Genomic DNA, 17,792 nt, shown 5'->3' with positions numbered 1-17,792 from the left:
TGTGCGAGCCTCGGGTCTGCCCTGGTGAGGACCAGTGGTGGGTGTGGAAGGAGAGGTTCATTCCCATCCCCCCGGAGTGCACATCATGAGCTCCTTACACCAGGAGCCATGTGGTTGTCCCATCGCCCTGGGGACACACCAAGTGGGTTTTGTCACACTGGCAGTTCCCAGGCCCTGTGGGCTCCATCACTGAGAGGGTCTGAACATTTCTGCTGGTAGACTTGGCTTTCAGCGCTTCTCTCTGTAGGCATATTTATTTAAGCTGCTCTTCTCATTTGCTTTTCACTTCTGGAGGAAAAAGCTCTCTGTGGAAGATGAGTTGCATATTTTTTTTTCCTCCCCTTCAGCCCAAGTGTTAGGCAGGAGGCTGGTGAGTGATGCAAAGTTGGGCTCTGCAGAGGATGGCAGGGAGGCGTTCGGAGGAGCCCGCGGTGGTGGCTGGAATTCCTGTTGCCATAACAACCCAATGCAGACCTTAAATATAGAACTGGTTTTACCCCATAGCTCCCCTCTGTCCTTTCTTCTGTAACACAGGAGTGAACAGGCTCTGCTTCCTTCTCACTGCAGCCTGTTAGGATCAGAAATGGCAGAAACGGGGCCAACTCTACAGCAATGTAAACCCTGGTAAGTGCAGGGTGTGAGGCCACTAAGAATGGGCTTGATGGTCCTGCTCCATTCAGAGCTTCAGTGTGTGGGCCTCAAATACTGGTTTAGCTCAGTGAAAATCCTCGGACAGGTTGGACTGAATGAAAAATCCCCAAGAAAGAGGAGAAAATATTTAACTGCTGAAGCAGCTGCTTCCCTGCTGCAATTTTCGCCGCAATGGGTGGGAGGGGACTGTCACCACTTTGGGGTTGGGGATGGAGACAAATCATGCCAGAACATCACATCAATCTTACTCTGTGCAGGGACTTGCCATTTTCTGAAGGAAAGCTTCAGGGAAGGAGCTTACCCTGGTTCTTTTTCCTTTACAAGTGACTTCCAAGGGACTGCCCCCTCTGGGGTCTTCCTTCCTTCCTGTGATCCCCTGCTGCTGTCCCATTCCTGTGAGCACCAGGACACTGCAAAGGATGAATGGCCATGCACCCGTGTTGAACATGAGCTGGCTGCACCAGGGCCAGACTGAATAGCTGGGACGTGGCATTACTGTCTTTCAGGAACTTCAATACAGCAGATTCCTCAATGCAGACACCACTAAGAAAGATTTCTGGAAGGGAGGAGAAAGGCTCAGTGCTGCAGGGTGCTGTGGGGAGCAGGAGCGAGGCAGCGTGTCGGACAGCCACGTGAAGTCAGTGGCATCAAGCAGTAAGTGTGCAGCACGCTCCTGGTGATGGTGATGCTAACGAACCCAGATGGAGTCCCTTAGCTCAGGAAAAAAGACCTTCACATCAAAAATTCACTGGACGCCTTTGGTATCTCCAGTGCATGATTACACAGCAAACTCATCTGTTAAATTTATGTTTATTCCTCAGTGAACTGTGTAGATGCTTTCAGAAATTCATACTTATCTTTTTAATTAAATATTGGGTTTTATACCATAGATCAGGAAGAGTCCTGCGGGAATTATTTACTGGTACAATATAGTGAGAGAGCTCCCATGATCCTGACTCCTCTGCAGTGCTGGTTGCATTCTGTAAGTGTAGTTAGTGTAATTTCATTCTCTTAGTTGGTTATATTAGAAGGATACTTAGATTGCACAACCAAGCAGCTGATTGATATGAAATGCTAAAATTTAGGTTTTCCTATAAAATCTTAATTACTCGCCCTTGTTAATCATCAGAGAGGTGCAATGTCAGATGAATTCCGTATTTTTTTCTTCTCCAGTAACTATCTCATTCCTGTTAATGTTGTGTACTTTTCCCCTGATCTGGTCACTGAAAATGGCTAATTTTCTTGAAATGGCCTTTGATTCCTACTAGAGGGCAAAAAATGAAGTGGAAAATTCCAACCTGAGCAGTTTTAATTTTGGCCAAGTTACAAGTAACTAAATACAGGTAATAACTTGGGTGGGTCAAGTGGGTATCTTCCAAATGCAGCAATGGAAGGCAGCTCTTCTGAACTGTCTGTTTCATCTTTTTTCATTATTTTCCTCCTCTTGACCTCTTCTGAATTTGAGTTGAAAGGCATCAGGTCACAAATCCCAGGGTTTAACAAGGGACGATACTGCTTTGGGGTGTTACAGCCAGAAAAGGACGCCAGGATTGAAAATTGAGTAAAACAACAAGGTCTTGCCTTCCATCAGCTGGTCATCTTCTTCCATTTCTCTGTAAGTTTGTCAAGAATTGTTACTGTGCTGCTTTTTAACCCAACTAATGTATTGACTAGTCCCTTGGGATGAAGAACTGCTGGAAAAATTGAACTCAAAAAATACCATTACTGTACATCAGCTGTGTAGCTATGAGACTGCAGATTTGATGCTGAGTATCTGAGGGTGCTTAGGGGGCTGCAGCATGCTGTACAGTCATTTTGAGTAACTAAACACTGGAAACACTCAAAGAGAACTGCATCCTGGAGGCATATTTCAAGGGAAACATAACTGTCAGAATCTATAGGATGTAACTTGCAATTAAGTTTGCACATTCATCCATTTTCTTGCAAATCCTTGGGTAGATGGGAACTAAATATAGCTAATGGACTCATGAGCTCAAGTACACACAACACTGTGCTTTTATTTCTACAGAGTGAGCCCCAGGGTCTGGGCAGAGGGTTGGTGTTCCTTGACGGCAACATAATGAGTGGGAACTGGAGGGAAGATGTTCTGGAGTGACTCAGCACCACAACTCTACGTATAAAGTGCATTAGTGCAATATTTAGCTGCTGGAAAAATGTGCTGCTGGAGTTTAGGCTCCCAATCCAAGCAGTGGTCGCTCAGAAGACCTGCACACAGCACAGCTGAGCAGGAGATGCTCAGATGGGTGTTTGTGTTTGCATTGGCATTCCCCAAGGGCTACAGCTACTGTGCTTTGCTTGTCTCAGAGCAGCTGCAGCACCAAGGAGGTGCTGTCCTGTGCATCTCTCCCCTGACAGAGCAGTTGTGTTTCAAGCAGGGAAGAGGAGGAGGCAGCAGCAGCTGATTTTACGACTCTTTATTCCAGATGTGGGCAGCCCTATTTCTCTCTGAGAAGGACAAGCAAGACCTTACAGTGGCTTTGGTAAGTATGGTGGTACCTAATGAGTAGAAGCTGAAGGACTAGGGCTTGCTTTGCCTGTAACTGCTGATGTTTAAACATACCCTCCTGCAAGGCACTAGCTGGAAAACACATCTCCTCCCAGTAGCTTTCCACCTGCTCAGTGCCAAGACAGCCTCCTGCTGCCTTTTGGGGGTGCTCCTTCAAGGTCTGGAAAGACTGCATTTAAACCTGAAAACTGTGAGCAGGCCAAAGTACTTGCTTGTATCTACAAAGTCACCCCTCCCTAAAATGTGCTTTAGTCCATATTAGGGCTGGAGCATCACATTTCTCCTGATCAAGCAAATGGTTGGGAGATTTGGTCTCAGATTGCACTGCAAAGACTTGTAAAACAAACCACTGAAGTTCCTGGGATGGTGCCCCAGACATTGGTGCTTGTTTGTCACTGTTCCTATCTTAATTGCAAAGTCCTGCACCTGTGCTGGGGCAAACCTCGGTATCAATATGGGCTGGGGGATGAAGGGAGTAGCCCTGCTGAGAAGGGTTTGGGGGTACTGGTGGATGAAAAGCTGGACATGAGCCAACAATGTGCACTCGTAGCCCAGAAAGCCAACCGTATCCTGGACTGCATGAAAAGACGTGTGGCCAGCAGGGAGGAACTCTGGTGAGACCTGCCTGGGGTAGCTCTGCGTCCAGCTCTGGAGCCCTCAGCACTGGAAAGACATGGACCTGTTGGAGCAGGACCAGAGGAGGCCACAAAAATGATTAAAGAGCTGGTAGATGTGCCATCCCTGGAAACATTCAAGGTCAGGTTGGAGGGAGCTCTGAGTAGCCTGATCTAGCTGAAGATGTCCCTGCCTATTACAGAGAGGTTGGACTAGATGATGTTTAAAGGTCCCTTCCAACCCAAACTATTCTATGATTTGAATTAATCTTTTTCCACAGTGAAACTCTTGGTTTTAGTCAATTTCTTGCAAAACTGCACAGGTCTTTCTTGGTTTACTAAATTAAAATCCATGAAGAGGTAATCTTTAAGAATAGATGCTTTGACACCTGTTACTCACGTTGTTGATTCTGACTTCACAGCAAGACAGATGGTGCACATCCTCTCTGCACGCACATCGGTACAAGATGAAGCCAGGTTCTTCGGTAAGCAAGAAAGAGCCACCGAGGGACAGCGTTTCTAATGTCACATGCTCAGTGGTCTGGGACTGCCAGGGTGAGTGGTACCTGTGCACCATTACTTCAGATCTTTGCACGGCTGCAGTAAGACATGCTCCTTAACTTAAAGGACCCACTGATGTCCTACTGGGACCCATCGGTGGCCTATTTCACCTCAGCAGCCATAGGGAAGAGATGGAGAAGAGCTGCTAGCACCCAGTGCTGGGGAAGCGGAATAGTTATTGTTACAGGAGCTTCAAGCAAATCTAGTTTTTATTACAGAATAAAATACTTACATTTATTACCCAGAAGGAATCATACAAGCTCTAAAATTGTGCTTTTTACAATGTCTCTTTATTGAATTCCCTTGTCTGCAGTGTTCCTGGGGTCTATTAGCTGCTTTAACTGAGGGCGTTTGCTCTCAGAGGCAGCTTGTTCCCTGCAGCCCCCAGCCCTAGGGATTCCTTCATCCAAATCAGCCTCCAAACTGCTGGCATCCATCTCCCTTCCTCCTTTCTTTTGAGAACAGGATTCAGGAGAGCAAAGACTGCTGCAGGAAGGGTTTGGGCAGCCACACATGGCACCCCAAAAATCAATTTGCATTTTACCAGGACTTTTTCTGCAGAAAGAAGAAAAACACCCATGCAGGACAAATAGCTTTGGGCCAGGAATAAATCATAGCTGGTTTATGGAGCTTAAGTTCTGTTGAATAGTATCTCTTCAATAGTATCTCAGTAATCGGTAGAGCTGAATTGCTGCTTGGCTTCCCTAAGCCCCCCTGTGAAGCCCTTCCCCTATCAAAGGGATTGGTCTGGGCAAGGCAGGCAAAAATCACCCTCACACACACTGAGCTTGGGGAGGAGGCTTTGATGTGTTGCTGAGCAGAGGTATTTAATTAACCTCCTTTATTGATTTTGATGGAGAGCCACCTTCACTTTTTATGTGCGAGAGAAAAAGAGTCTGCCTGAAGAGCAGCCATCTGTAAGACGGCCAAGCGGGTGCTGGGATGGGCTCGGTTCACTCACCTCTGGTTTTCCAGTGCAAGGCTGTGGTTGACCTTTGTGAACATGCCAGAATATAGAGACAGGGTGAGGGAGTTGAAGAAAACTGGAGAGAACGTCTCCACGTGCCTTATGTCCCCCCCAGCACACAGGGTGATACAGGAGGTGTGCAAGGGGTAGGGAGACTGCCCTCTCCTTGCAGAGACAGCATGTGCTCCTCTGTGTTGGGATCAAAGGGAAGGGGGAAGGTGGACATCCCCTTCTGCCAGGGCAGAAGGTGTCAGTATATCCAGCTGTGGTATGTGGGCTAAGCTTGAATTTGAAAGGCTGTCAAAGGATTTTGGAGAACAATTGTGAAATATTGAAAAGGCTGCTTGCTCTTCAAACATGATGGTGGGTTAGAAGTTTGGGAGTTTGCTGGGATTTCCTGATTTACTGGGGCGTAACTGCTTGAACGGAGAGCCTTTTAAATTTTGCATTACGTTGGCTGTTGTTAATATTTAATGTATGGAAAAAGACAAAGGTAGGTAGCTGAGAACTCTCTTAAAATAAAAGCCTCTATTATGATAATCCTGAGGAATCTTTGCTGTTGTTATTACTTTGGTTACTGGAATGGCAGAACATACATGATGGGAGCAGGGATAACACCTCCCTTAGCCAGGGACCATGTGAAGGGGTACGTGGGGTGGGCAGTCAGAAGCCTGCAGCCTGAAGGACAGGGAGGACATGGGGACAGGACTCCGTCCCCAGTTAGAGAAGGCTGTGACCATGTCAAGTCCTCACATCTCATCACTGCACTGACTGGGCTGAGGACTCACAGCCCAGGACTGGGCTGGGTGCTCATGCCCATGAGTGTGACACCCTCTGCAGGGCACCTGTGACCTCCCTGCCACTCTATGGAGCAGGAAAGCTTCCTAAATTTGGGTTCATTCTCTGCTTTTTAACCTGAGGGTCTTTTCTCCCCTTCCCTTTGGACCTTTGCCCTTCCCAGCCAGAGTTTTGAAGAGCAGGAGGGTGGGAGCCCCCAGGAATGCTGCTCCCTGAAGGCGCTTGCCATCTACAAAGCCACAGGAGTTTAGCCAGACCATGTCTGTTCATCTGCTTCAAACCAGGTGACAATAATCTTTGTCTTCCACAGTGGATCTGAGTTCTGATGAACCCCCCACCGGGGCTGGCAGGAGCACAGGCAGGGATTTCTAAGAACTTGCCAGATTCTCTGCTCTTTCCACAGAAGCCTAATGTGCTTTACAGAAAAGCTGCATTGCAACTGCTTTTTGTAGAAAATAAAGCATTCACCACAACTCTTAATTCTGTGTTATCATGAGGAGTTTGGACAGCAAAATGGTTTTTAGAGCATGCCAATGCTAGGAGTTCAGAGGTGACAGTCAATCTCCATTTCTAAGCCGTTGACCTTTATAGATGTTTAGTCACACTGGAAAACGAGTCTCAACGGGGCAGTGACTGTTGGGTCAGACATTGTAGCAAAGGTTTTGCTGTAAGGCTATTGGGAATTTTGGTGTCCAAATCTAAAGCAGTTTTGGGCAGGGTGTGGATTTGAGCCTCTTTGTACTGAAGGACTTGAGCAAGGGTCTCTGCTTTCTGAACAAGCGCTCATTGCAATTAAAAATCTGCCTTTTCCAGCTACATCTTTAAAAAACAACATGGACAGTGAGTGCACTGAAAGCAGCAACACACAAAACTGCCTTTAAGAGAGGGCCTCAGGCTGCAAATCCCAAGGGGAAGGAGAAAAGTCCCTGGCGCCCTCAGAGAGGGGCCACCCAAGCATGCAAAAATGTGATCTGAAGATAATTCCTTGCTCCATTGCTGGCCCTTCCCAATCCTACTCCACTGCTCTGCACTCCCTGTGGGCACTCTGCAGTAGCCTGGTGTCAAAACCCAGAGCTGCAGCACCCTCCGGGCTGGGCAGTGCAGTGATACCTGCTCTGCTCTCAACATTCTCTGCTCCTGCTGGGTTGAAGGAAGCAGAGCTGCACTTACGGTAGGTTATTGCAGTGTTTTCATCTTGTATGATTACATCCAATTTGTTCTTTTTGGTTAGCTAGTGCTGGGTATTATTCCCCTGCAGAACTCATGTGTACAGCAAAAAGGGTATGTTTAGAAGAACTCATTAAAATTCATGGGGAGTAGTGCTGTCCCATGTGAAGAAGTTTAATCCGAGACAGCCTTCAAGAACGGCTTACTGCAGCTTTCTGCATCACCCACAAACACTTTGGGGAAAAACAGGGAAGGAGAACAGAGCGTTAGATAAGCTGCTTTAAAATGATCTTCATAATCCTGCAAATTAAAATGTGTTTTATTAAAGACAAGTTACAGATGCAAAATAACCCAAGAAAGTCTGGAAGTGACCCTTCCCAGAGACAATTAGTCCTATTCCTGCAGCTGTGACTGGATGACACTGAAATAAAAGTTCTCCCACATCCAAGGAGTTAGCCCCATTAGTGGCACAAGATGCCCAACCTTCCCTGCAGCACCTGTCCCCAGGGGAAGTAGCCCCCCTTACTGTTAGAAATAACATTAAATAGTTGCTTGAAATTATATTTGATACACTACCCCATGTAGTGTATCAAATATACTCACTACCCACTACCCCACTTCGCAGCCATTGGCATGAGGCTTCCTGACCCCAAAGCAGCTCCAGCTTTTAGTGTTGTTGAACAGCACAAAGAAAGGGAGAAGGCAGAGTGTGTTTACTCAAGGCTTAGGGCGCTTGAGATCAGGGAATGGCCAAGAAGGGTTGGGGTCATGCAAGTTTTTAAAATCCTGCCTGTTTTCTGCCAGTTTCTCATACAAGATGAGCAACAAAAGTTTTGAACTGTTGGGTACCCCCATCAGCCTTATTGTCACTGGGATGTGTGACTCTCATAAAAGCACAAGCCTCTGTTAAATGTGCTCCCCATTTGCTGCAATAACAGGGACAAGGCAAACAATCTTGGTAGGAATCACTAAAGGACATCTCCTAAGATTTAAGGTACATTTAGCTGCTCATTCATCTCCCACCCCATGCAGCTTTTGGCAGATCACTTTAATCCTCTGTCTCAATTTCCTACAGTCTGAAAGGGGATATTACAGTTCTTTCCTCCAAGGAACTATCTGAAATTGCTCTCTGACTGCAAAGTCCTTTTAGGATCTGTATATGCAAGAGCAGAGCAATTCTTATCCATATCATCCTGAGGAAATTTGCCATGCTTCAGGACATTCAAGCAATGGCATTTTTCCAGCATTAGACCCCGAAATAGATTGTATCTGTTGGCTGAGTTATGTGTTTGCTTTGCCTCTAAGGCTGAGCCCTCAGCCTGCGTTTATTAAAGAGGAGCTGGTCAAGAGAAACCAGGGATGGTAAATGGGCAACTGTGGGGCAGGAGTGAATCCTAGCAGGAACACGTTCAGGTCACAACTATCTGTTGCCACCTCCCCACCTCAGGGAACATTTTTCCCAAGCTTCGGTGGAAGCTGTTTAGTGAGGGGACCTGTCTCCTCCCCCCTGCTCTGAGGATGCTGTTGAGCAGCCACATCCTGGGGTGCCCTTCAGAGCCCCGACTCCTTTACAACATCACTTGTCTTCGCTTCAGCTGTGCCAGGAAGATGCTGCCAGGGACTGGAACGGGGGAGCTCTTTAGCAGACCCAACTGCTAGCTATACTGCTTGGAGTCTTGGTGCCAAAAGCCTTTCCTGAAACAGTCAAGCTGGCATATTCTCTATTAGGGGAAGGTGGATTCATCACTCCCCTCACTGCTCTTTCTCAGCACTCCTGCCCTCCATAGCAGGCAAGGGCTCCTCACCGCCTGTTGCAACATGCTTTGAGCAGCCTGGTTCTCCAAATGCTGGTTAAAGCAGTCAGGCTTCCTCCAACCTAGGGAGAGAAACAGCACCCACCACCTCTGAATCAGAGGGACTTGTGTGTAAAGCACAGGGTTGGTGCAAACACAGCAGGGGCAATGATATTTATCTAGTTCCCAGTACACTCCTATTCGTGTCTTTTCTTCAGAGCTGGGGCTTCACCTTGCTGCCTGCATCAGCAGCTGCCCCACCACTTCTGCAGCCCCTCGCCTGGCAGTGCAAGGGGTTTTCTCTATATGCAAGCTCCCCCCATGGCTGGGATCCCTTTGGCAGCTGGAGGGGGAAGCTTAGGGAGGACATGCAGGACCTCTTGCCCATGAATTCCTTGGAATGACACTGCATAGACCTGGGGGAACCTTGGCTCTCCCAAAAGACTGCACATTCTGCCTGCAGTCAGCACGGGTCTGGTGTGACACAGACCCCAAAGGGTGTGAATGGCTGCGGGGCCATCTGCAGTCCTCAGCAGCTGGGTGGAAAGCTGCCCAGATGGACAGGCACTTAGTCAGCCCTGCGAGAGAAAGGTCACATCTCTACTGCTGCAAAGGCTGGCTGACCTCGCTAGCGCTGCTGCCCTCCCTTCTGACTGATGGCGGGGTGACTAACACGAGCCTTCAGCCCTTTAGGGGCTAATAAATCTGCAGTTGCTGAATAACATAGCAAGACAAATTGCTTTACAGAGCTTGGTGCTTAAAGTTAAATGTTAGATAACATCATATAGGTGGCTGGTTTTCCCTCAGTGCCAGCCCTGCCTGAACAGCACAAGCTGGGAGGTGAGGGTCTGGCAGAGTCCCACTGTCACCAGCCCTTCCTGGGCAGGATGGGGACCTGGGGACCCAAGGATTTGGCCTATGGTATTGATAGATAAGAGAAAATTTCTCAGGTTATTTTGCAAATTCCCTAGCAGATGGGTTACAGGGATAAATTGCCCCATTGAGGACTTATTATTCCTCAATCAGCAGACAAATTTGTGTATTTTTCCTCCTGGAAGTAATTGTATTTGGTCTCAAACCAAATGTGAACTAGACAGATGCAGCCAGGAGGTGAGGTTTTACACACCCGGCCATTAGGGAATAGGCTGGTGCTTCCACAGCATTCAGTCAGTCTCCCAGACTCATCCTCATCACCAGCAGGGGAAAGGTGGGTCTGATGGAGCCATCCCTGGGAAGAGGAGATGCAGGGTGTGTGCTTGTGGTCAGTGAGCACAGAGAGGAGATTTAATAGATGTGTGGGAGGAAATGCACATCCTGTGAAGGGCAGAAAGCTGGAGCCAAGGGGGATGGCTCTGAATGTGTTTGTGGGAACCTGAACCAGAAACTTCTCTGATAACCAATTTGCACTGGCGTGTTTCCTGCCCTCTTCCTGGAGGCAAAAGAAACCCAATGCTGACTAAGCACCAAGAGCCCTTTGCAGAGTGGTGCCAGGCGAGCCGTGATGCAGCTCTGGTTTGCCCCTCCTCGAGGTGGCAGGAGGGAGGGAAGCCTGCCTGCAACCGGAGAAAATTTGGGTGCTTCTGGGATTTCAAAATGCATCTGAAAAGTTTAGGTAAGCTGAAAATTTCAACTCTTTACAGGACAGGGTCCTCATGGGGCTGCTGTTCTCCTGAACAAGAATGAGGGCTGCCCTTGTCTGTCATTTCTCTTCCCTAGCTCAGACTGTCTTCGGAGGCTTTGCCCTGTGCCAGGGGCATTCACTCCCTGGTCCCTCTGCAACCCCTCTACCCTTCCTCCCTCCATCTCCCACTTTTGCAGATATTCATTCCAGCAGCTCAGCCATCCCAGATCCTTCGGTGCTTCTCTGAGGACCCAGAAAGGGTGGCAGAGTTCAGGCCCTGCTTTCTGGACCAACGAGCTGTTACGGACTTATAAATACACACAAACAGTTTGCAAAAGGCTTTCTTTTACCAAGGTGAGAGGAGGAGCTGGTAGAGGACAAGAGTGAATGGTGGGACAGGCTAGGGGCCAGGAAAGCCGTGGCTACCAAGGCTTCCCCCTTACATGCAGAGCCTGCTCCCCCGCTGCAGCAGAGGTTGGCAGCTACAGCTGAACTCCTCCAAAAGGGGCTTTCAGCAAGGGAGAATGTGATGATTGAGCCCAGCTGCTGCTGACGTTGCCTTCCAAGCTCTGCCTGGGTTTTTTGAGGAGAGCCTTGTCTCTTTAAGGTTCATTTTTGGACTGTATTTCACTATCTGCTTCCAGCATTTTTCCCTGGTATTCCAGTATTTCCACGCTCCTGGGCTCTCAGTAGCACAAGCCACTCCACATTATGTATCTCAGTTCTTTTTGCACTTTTCAACACTTGTTACAGACCTCTGCCAAGAAACCTGATAATTTTTTTTCCCATGTAAGGGAAAGGATTTTGGACTATAAAAGAAAATCTCCATTGTACCTAAAGTGTTTCTAGGCTGGAAAGAAAATCCCTGGAAACTAAGGGAATCCTTAAAGGGACATAATAGGAAACACTCTGTAACTGAGACAGTTTATTGTCTGTGACTGTATTTCCCACTCACAAGTACAAGGCCCTTGGGCTGCAAGAACAATACAGGTTATTGTTACATCTATAGCTCATTTTAGAATATGAAACCCAGCATCCCCTCAGCATCAGGAAGCAGCCAAAACTTGTGGGCCACCAAAGCTGCTGTGCCCATCTCTGCTGGAAACCCATTGTTCCACATACCATCGCCGTGACGGGGCTGTGCGCTTGTTTACAGGCAAGGAGCCCTCCTTTTCTCACAGCCCTTTGTTTTTCTGTGACCAGTAAAATGATGTAAATCAGCCTCCCCTCTTGCTTCGCAGGATGGACAGGAAGATGCCAGACTGTTGTATCGGCGTGGGTGTTTGTGAAGATGTGATATTTTTCCTTATGCAGGCAGAGGAGTCACTGCAGATCAGCAGAGGGATATTTCCTCATTTAGGCTCAGCCTATTTCCCTGTCATGTTGTAGTTCAGCAAACACTGTCTTACAGAGCTTCTCTGCCTGGCAGGTGAAATCCAGACATGTATATTCCCCTGACTGGGAGCCCAGGAGAACATATATTTGCCACACTCTGCAAATTTCCTGTCAAGTACTTGAGGTTTAAGGTGTTTCCTCAGCTATAACTGCTGTAATACTGGAAAGGAACAGGGTTTGCCACAGACTGCATTCATGCATTTGGCTGGCTCCAAAAGATGTGGAAATAACAAATCATAAATTAAGTTCTCAGAAGCTAAGGGTACAAAAATACCAATTGAAAAGACTATCCAAACCAAGAGTGGGTTAGATAATCTCGGAGAAGAGGGAGCAGACTGCACGTTTCTGCATCCTCAGGCCTGCACTGCCCCTTGCTGACAAACTCTTCATCATGGGACAAGAAATGCTGCAGGGAACAGAAGTCCTGGGGGTGGAAGCATCCTCTCTGCTCCCCAGACCCCAGGTACAGCCAGCTGTAGGGTCTGCCCTGGGCAGGGCTCCCTCTTCTACCTGAGACTCCAGTATGATTCTTCATCCCTGGCAGGACAGCACGGGTGGAAGGGTGAGCACTCACGAGTGGAGGAGTCTGTGCTTCCATGCTGCCCCTTCACATGCCCCCTCCACTGCTGGTTCTCCAGCCTCTTGGCATAACACGGGAATGACATTGGCAGGGTAGCAAGAGTGATGCAGGAAGATACAAATGCCCTGCTAATAAACCTGAGTTGCCAGTTCAATCACTCTCCCAGTGATTTAACTGCATTGAATCTGATGCATCTCCCTGCATTAGGCTACTTGTCATTTTCCCACCCACCATCCTCTTCCTGCAGTCGGGCAGCCTGCATTTGTCACAAGGGGAGATAATGTGCCCTGGATGTCAGTGCTAATAAACAAATAACTTGCTCTCCTACAGCACCTGGCAGCTGGAAGTTTCAAAGCACTTTGTAATCATTAACAGCTTTAGCTTCCCAGCCCTGATCAGGGGTTTTCCTCTCTGTTGCAAGAGGAGTAAAGTAGGGTCTGGTGGTGAAATGATGACAAATTAATAAGTACTTCAGTGCTACTGAAGTACTCTGCATGCTGAATGTAGCTTTTTATGAAGTGAGGGGAACTACTGCAATGGAGGGGCACTGGGCTGAGATTAAGTTGATCTACAGGGTTTCTTCCTGGTTCTTCCTTCCACCTCCCTTCTGGGTGATCTTGCTTTTCTGTATCTTTATTTCCCCATTTGCAAAAGGAATGTAGTGACCCACTTCTCCTTGTGAAAAATTCTGAATACAGGTGATAAACAGTTGTGAGAGGTGCTGGAGAAAAAGTCCCAGCCACAAAAATCCTGTTTGGGATTTCAGAAAGTCATCTCTAAGAAAGATGTGGATGTTCAAACACTGAAGATAGTAACATAACACTGACATTGTGTACATGGGGCAATGGGAGCCAGGTGGAGAGAAGCATAGAAAATGGAGAAAAGCAACACTGAGAGTTTTTTCCCTAGTTATTAATATGAAATCAGACTCTAGTCTCCAATTTAGGAGACCTTGTAGTTGGAATTGTCACTAGAATCTAAGAGGCATGGTCGATCAATGCAAGGGGAGAAATTTCCTGTCAAGTACTTGAGGTTTAAGGTGTTTCCTCAGCTATAACTGCTGTAATACTGGAAAGGAACAGGGTTTGCCACAGACTGCATTCATGCATTTGGCTGGCTCCAAAAGATGTGGAAATAACAAATCATAAATTAAGTTCTCAGAAGCTAAGGGTACAAAAATACCAATTGAAAAGACTATCCAAACCAAGAGTGGGTTAGATAATCTCGGAGAAGAGGGAGCAGACTGCACGTTTCTGCATCCTCAGGCCTGCACTGCCCCTTGCTGACAAACTCTTCATCATGGGACAAGAAATGCTGCAGGGAACAGAAGTCCTGGGGGTGGAAGCATCCTCTCTGCTCCCCAGACCCCAGGTACAGCCAGCTGTAGGGTCTGCCCTGGGCAGGGCTCCCTCTTCTACCTGAGACTCCAGTATGATTCTTCATCCCTGGCAGGACAGCACGGGTGGAAGGGTGAGCACTCACGAGTGGAGGAGTCTGTGCTTCCATGCTGCCCCTTCACATGCCCCCTCCACTGCTGGTTCTCCAGCCTCTTGGCATAACACGGGAATGACATTGGCAGGGTAGCAAGAGTGATGCAGGAAGATACAAATGCCCTGCTAATAAACCTGAGTTGCCAGTTCAATCACTCTCCCAGTGATTTAACTGCATTGAATCTGATGCATCTCCCTGCATTAGGCTACTTGTCATTTTCCCACCCACCATCCTCTTCCTGCAGTCGGGCAGCCTGCATTTGTCACAAGGGGAGATAATGTGCCCTGGATGTCAGTGCTAATAAACAAATAACTTGCTCTCCTACAGCACCTGGCAGCTGGAAGTTTCAAAGCACTTTGTAATCATTAACAGCTTTAGCTTCACAGCCCTGATCAGGGGTTTTCCTCTCTGTTGTAAGAGGAGTAAAGTAGGGTCTGGTGGTGAAATGATGACAAATTAATAAGTACTTCAGTGCTACTGAAGTACTCTGCATGCTAATGTAGGTTTTTATGAAGTGAGGGGAACTACTGCAATGGAGGGGCACTGGGCTGAGATTAAGTTGATCTACAGGGTTTCTTCCTGGTTCTTCCTTCCACCTCCCTTCTGGGTGATCTTGCTTTTCTGTATCTTTATTTCCCCATTTGCAAAAGGAAGGTAGTGACCTGCTTCTCCTTGTCAAAAATTCTGAATACAGGTGATAAACAGTTGTAAGAGGTGCTGGAGAAAATGTCCCAGCCACACAAATCCTGTTTGGGATTTCAGAAAGTCGTCTCTAAGAAAGATGTGGATGTTCAAACACTGAAGATAGTAACATAACACTGACATTGTGTACATGGGGCAATGGGAGCCAGGGTGGGAGAGAAGCATAGAAAATGGAGAAAAGCAACACTGAGAGTTTTTTCCCTAGTTATTAATATGAAATCAGACTCTAGTCTCCAATTTAGGAGACCTTGTAGTTGGAATTGTCACTAGAATCTAAGAGGCATGGTTGATCAATGCAAGGGGAGAAAGGGCTAACGAGCATGACTGTGTACCTCTGGTACACCAACCTAGGCAGGTGAACTGCATTAAGTGGTGCTAATGTAGCCATTAAATGGTGCTAATGGAGCTCTGGGTTCCTGGTGAGGTCCATTTCACCTGTTGGGAGTGAAGGAGGGAGACAAGAAGGACAGAGCAGCAGAGGGATACTTCAAATGCTGTGCTGTTGCCTGGAAAAGCAGCCTTTACTCTGTTTCTGCTGTGTTTTCAGGTTAGTAAATGCTCATTTTTATTACATTTATATATATAATCAGCGGCAGAGATTTGATGTTATTCCTCCCACCTGTATCTGCAAATATATGCAGCCACCCTGAGAAGGGCTCTTTCCTTTGGCGAGGGGCTGCCCGGGTGAGGGCGAGTGCTCAGTTCACTCCTTGTACTCACGGTGATGCTCGGCCTCGTTGAGCTCAGCTGCTCCTGGCTCAGCAAGCAGGGCCTGGGAAGCAAGAGGGGCCCTGTTGAGTTTCTCAGCGCTCTCTGCTCATCCTTTTTTCTCCTGGCACCGATCCCTCCCCCTATTTTCACGGGGGATACCACCGGGAGCTGGAGGGTGGTGGGAATAGCCTCATCCTCCTAAGGAGGGGATGCTGCGGCTCTCCCCGCGGTGCTGGCTCTGTTCCAGGCGCCTCCCCTGCTGTAAATCAGCCCCGGGGCGGCGGGGCCGGGCCAGGAAAGCGTTAACCGTCCCTGCAATGCTGCGTCCCAGCTCACGGTGGAGCTGCCTTCCTCTCTTCCACCCCCAACTTCCAATTCGCTCCAAACAACTCCGGGACAGAATTGCAGGGAAAAGCTGGAGGTTCAGACTAGACTTGTTGATCTCCGTTCCGAGGCAGCAGAAGGAAGTACCGGAGCTTTCCTTTGTGTCTGCACGGAGAGAGGGCTTGGAGGGGGGGGGGCGGGGGCAGATGCGGCTTCGGCGTTGACTGGAGGCAGGAGCGAGGAGCCGCAGCCGAGGGAAGGCCGAGGGAAAGCTTCCTGCCGAGGGATCCGATTTACCTCGTTTCTCTTCCCGAGTTTCTCAGCGCTCTCTGCTCATCCTTTTTCTCCTGGCACCGATCCCTCCCCCTATTTTCACGGCGGATACCACCGGGAGCTGGAGGGTGGTGGGAATAGCCTCATCCTCCTTAAGGAGGGATGCTGCGGCTCTCCCCGCGGTGCTGGCTCTGTTCCAGGCGCCTCCCCTGCTGTAAATCAGCCCCGGGGCGGCGGGGCCGGGCCAGGAAAGCGTTAACCGTCCCTGCAATGCTGCGTCCCAGCTCACGGTGGAGCTGCCTTCCTCTCTTCCACCCCCAACTTCCAATTCGCTCCAAACAACTCCGGGACAGAATTGCAGGGAAAAGCTGGAGGTTCAGACTAGACTTGTTGATCTCCGTTCCGAGGCAGCAGAAGGAAGTACCGGAGCTTTCCTTTGTGTCTGCACGGAGAGAGGGCTTGCGGGGGGGGGTGGGGGCAGATGCGGCTTCGGCGTTGACTGGAGGCAGGAGTGAGGAGCCGCAGCCGAGGGAAGGCCTTGAAAAGCTTCCTGCCGAGGGATCCGATTTACCTCGTTTCTCTTCCCCTCCCCCCGGGTTCCGTGGACAGCCGAGATACGCGGCCGCCATCCCTCCGCCTTGAGCCTGCCCGCGGGGGGATGCGAGCGGGGCCGCCCCTGCTGCCCGCCCCGCCGCAGGATGTAGCCGCCCTCGGCCCCGCACAGCCCCGCACCGCCTCGCTAGGAGCCCGCAGGAGGAGGTAGGTGCGGGCCGGGCTCGGGCCGAGGGAGGGGAGCCTTTCCCCGCGTGCGGTGGCGGCGGCGTTCGGGGAGCAGCCTCGGGGGCGGCCTGAAGGCAGCGGCGGTATTTTGGTTTTGGGGCTGGGGGGAGCCGGATCAGCGGGGAGAGGGGCCGAGCCCCCGGAGCTGTGCCGGCTGGGCATGAAGAAGCCGTTCCTTTCTGCGCCGGGGTTTCTCTTCGTGCCATCTTGTGTAAGCAACAGTGCTCAGGGCTGTCATAAGCCACTCGGCTTCGTAAGGAAGGCTCGGGGTTTTTCCTTTATTCTGATTTTCGTTGATTTCTCTGTTATGCAGAGGTCGGCATGAGGTGTGTGTGGGGGCGTCACTAGGTAGCCCACAGAGGTAGAGTGCGTTGTTGGAGTGACTAGAAATAGCCCCTTTCCCCTTCCCCAGCCCTTTCCTCGGGGAAATTTGCAAGGCTGGAGTTATTAAAAAAAGCCTCCGGGTCTCCCTGCAGCCTCCACGGCTGGGCAGGGCGGGGGGCACCGCTGGCTCCATGGAGGGGGGCTGACCCGGGAGGGTCGTAAGGGCACCCGGGGTCCGGTAGGGGCCCCCTGCGGGATGGAGCGGCGGGGACGGTGCGCTCCCGGCGGGCCCCTTCGGCATGGGGAACAACGTGCCAGCGCTCCCCGGGCTAGCGGCCCGGCGCTTTTTGGGGTGCTCGGGAGATGTCTACGCTCTCCTCTATCACTCAGCGTTTCCCAGCCCTTTTGCTCGCAGAGACTCCCGGGGCCGTGTCCAGCCTCCGCAGCTCCCCCGGTTGGGGTGTGCGGGCGACCCTGACGGACAGAGGAGAGGAGAGGGGGTGCGGGGGGGGG

At 49.6% G+C, this 17,792-nt stretch overlaps 1 protein-coding gene across 1 annotated transcript in view; it reads left to right on the top strand.

Moving 5' to 3' along the window:
• Nucleotides 1–16,540: 16,540 nt before the first annotated feature.
• Nucleotides 16,541–17,792, top strand: part of KCNB1 (potassium channel, voltage gated Shab related subfamily B, member 1) — a 125,452-nt gene continuing 124,200 nt past the window's right edge. Inside the window, exon 1 of the mRNA XM_014943795.1 lies at nt 16,541–16,934. The gene's annotated coding sequence lies outside the window, so the exon portion shown is untranslated. The remainder of the gene's footprint in view (nt 16,935–17,792) is intronic.

This window comes from Calidris pugnax, unplaced genomic scaffold (genome assembly GCF_001431845.1).
Source record: "Calidris pugnax isolate Ruff unplaced genomic scaffold, ASM143184v1 scaffold118, whole genome shotgun sequence".
Taxonomy (NCBI): Eukaryota; Metazoa; Chordata; class Aves; order Charadriiformes; family Scolopacidae; genus Calidris; species Calidris pugnax.
Note: the sequence above shows the minus strand (reverse complement) of the source record. Positions and strands in the feature narration are given on the sequence as shown.